The sequence below is a fragment of the Mandrillus leucophaeus genome, unplaced genomic scaffold (genome assembly GCF_000951045.1).
Source record: "Mandrillus leucophaeus isolate KB7577 unplaced genomic scaffold, Mleu.le_1.0 Scaffold246, whole genome shotgun sequence".
Classification (NCBI taxonomy): Eukaryota; Metazoa; Chordata; class Mammalia; order Primates; family Cercopithecidae; genus Mandrillus; species Mandrillus leucophaeus.
Window position 1 is genome coordinate 655,863 of NW_012102543.1, and position 2,496 is coordinate 658,358.

At 53.7% G+C, this 2,496-nt stretch overlaps 1 protein-coding gene across 4 annotated transcripts in view; it reads right to left on the reverse strand.

The window, feature by feature from the left end:
- The window catches only part of PSEN1 (presenilin 1), a 95,894-nt gene extending 93,603 nt beyond the window's left edge, over positions 1 to 2,291 (reverse strand). For 2 of the 4 annotated variants that reach the window (XM_011983101.1, XM_011983099.1), the window contains exon 1: positions 1,800 to 2,291. The gene's annotated coding sequence lies outside the window, so the exon portion shown is untranslated. Of the gene's footprint in view, positions 1 to 238; positions 280 to 1,158; positions 1,746 to 1,799 lie in introns of those variants that run through there. The other 2 variants (XM_011983100.1, XM_011983103.1) reach the window with 2 other exon arrangements.
- Between the last annotated feature and the right edge of the window lie 205 nt (positions 2,292 to 2,496).

Below are 2,496 nucleotides of genomic sequence, written 5' to 3' on the forward strand. Positions count from 1 at the left end.
TAAAAATACAAAAAATAATTAGCCGGGCGAGGTGGCGGGCGCCTGTAGTCCCAGCTGCTGGGCAGGCTGACGCAGGAGAATGGCGTGAACCTGGGAGGCAGAGGTTGCAATGAGCCAAGATTGCACCACGGCACTCCAGACTGGGCGACAGAGCGAGACTCCGTCTCAAAAAAAGAAAATAAATTAAATAAATAAATAATAGTATGTTTATTAGAAAATTTAAAATAGGGATAATCACCATGTGGTTCTCCCAATGTGCATGCTAATAAATTTGTATGCCTTTTCTCCAAAAGAAAAACAAAAAAGATTTTTTTTTTTTTGAGACAATCTCACTCTTTTGCCCAGGCTGCAGTGCAGTGGCATAATCTTGGCTCACTGCAACCTCCTCCTCCCGGGTTCCAGCGATTCTCCTGCCTCAGCGTCGCTCGGGAGCAGCTGGGACTACAGGCGCGCGCCACCACGCCCAGCTAATTTTTTGTAGAGACGGGTGTTTCGCCATGTTGTCCCAGCTGGTCTCGAACTCCTGAGCTCAAGTACCCGTCCCGCGGCCTCCCAAAGTGTTGGGATTACAGGCGTGAGCCATCGCGCAGGGCCTCACATTGTATTTCTATTGGCTAGTGCTGCTTTAAATCTTCTGTTCCTTCTGCTACACCAGGCCTAACAAATCCCTGCCAACCTTTTCCTTCCTGAAGCCTCCCTCCCTTTCTCAGCTCTGGCGATCCTGCACTGTGGTGGTTCCCCAACCACACTCATTCTCCTCAACTGGCTCCTTGCTCTTCTTCCAGCCCCTCATTAGAAGTGTTCCTAAGAGTTTGACTTGGCCTCCTCTTCCCCTTTCTTAGCTTAGACTTCTCCACTGCTCCAACATCAACTGGAAATCTATGGAATTGACTCCTGTTTTCAGCTCTAGTCCTGTTGATAGGACATTTTCACCTGCTGGCACTCGCAAAGTGACACTTCCAAACCACTTCCTCACCCTCCTTTCTAAACCAGTTCTTTCTTCCTATTTCTGAGAATGTCTCTGCCATGTTCTAAACTGAAAACTTCCTAGTCAACTTCACAGTTTATTCCCTGGTCCTCAATTGGTTACCATGTCCCGTTCGTGTTTCTTCTAAAGCCTCTGCCACCACCGCAAATCGAACTCTAATCACATCTCACCTGAATTATGGAAAAGTCACCTCAATTCTCTCACCCATTCCAGCCTCCACTATAGATTACTGTGCCTAAAGCAGAGCTGACCACAACGGTGAGAAGAATCTGAGAGGGAAGTAGCAGCAAACACAAGAGGCACTGGACCTGCATGCCTCGAGACAGCCCCAACCAAGGAGATAGCATCAGACCCCGTTTTCCGCCTCGAACGAGAGGCGTGCGGACTTCGCCCAGAGTGCCCGTCGCCCCTGGACAAGGACACACCCGGGGCGTGAGGCGCGGAGTTTCACCAGTTGCTCAAGCAGACCCAGCCCAAACCGCTTCCTCTTTCTCCAGCTCCACTCCAGTCCAGACGGCTACTAATCCCGGCCCAAAGCACCTGCGCCCTGAGATATCTCTGAGCAAACAGCATTTCTGGACCAAGGCTCCGCGGAATCTCTCTCCACCCGGCCGCGCCCGAAGCCCAAGAAACGGGCCGCCCCTCCCGGTTTCCCACACGGGGTTCCCTGGCCCCAATCCGGCCACGTCCCGCCCCTCATCTTTCAGGACACCGGCTCCGCGGCCCAGGCGGCGACAAAGGGCCGGGCCCTGCCCGCGGCCGCCCTTGTCCGCGGTGCCTTACTGTCTTCCCCGGACTCCCCATTATGCACATACGCTTAGCCGCCGCCGCCGTTGCTGCCGCCGCTCGCAGTTCAGATTCCTTCCAGACCAGCCGCTGTTTTGTTTCCGATGTGAAACCGCGGACCCCGGAGCTGCCTGTCCCAGGCCCCGCCCGAGAACCCTCACCGGTGTCGTCATTTCCGGCTCTGGCGTCGTTGGCTGCCGGCCCACGGGGGAGGGGAGGAGCCAGGAAGAAGGGGGCGGGGCCTCCGGCCTGGAGCAACGATTGCGGGAAGAACCCAGAGCTCCACCTTGGCCGTCCCCACCTGACGGAATCCGCCCAGAGCGTTGGCGTGGGTTGTCGGGGTTCTGAGGCTGCTCTTGAGCTGAGGACGAAAGCCCCTATATAAATTGGGCCCAGCGTGTGCTTCTCCCAGCATACAAGCGATGGCCATCCTAAATTTAACACCTGCCATTTCTGTAGGGTACCTATTTGCGAATCAGCTGCATCACAATCAAGAGAATGCTGTTAAAATTGAAAATATCTCTGTCCTCTCCGACCACCCAATGAATCAAAACTTCTGGTGGGTGGTGAGAACCTGAGAAACTGCATTTTAAACATCCTCCGCGACTCCTGCACTCCAACTTTGACAACCAGACTCTCTAGGTGGCAAGCTAACTGAGAGCAGAAAATATGTCTGGTTTGCTGGGTCACTTGATTTTTGCAGCTGCCAGTTCTTTGTCCAG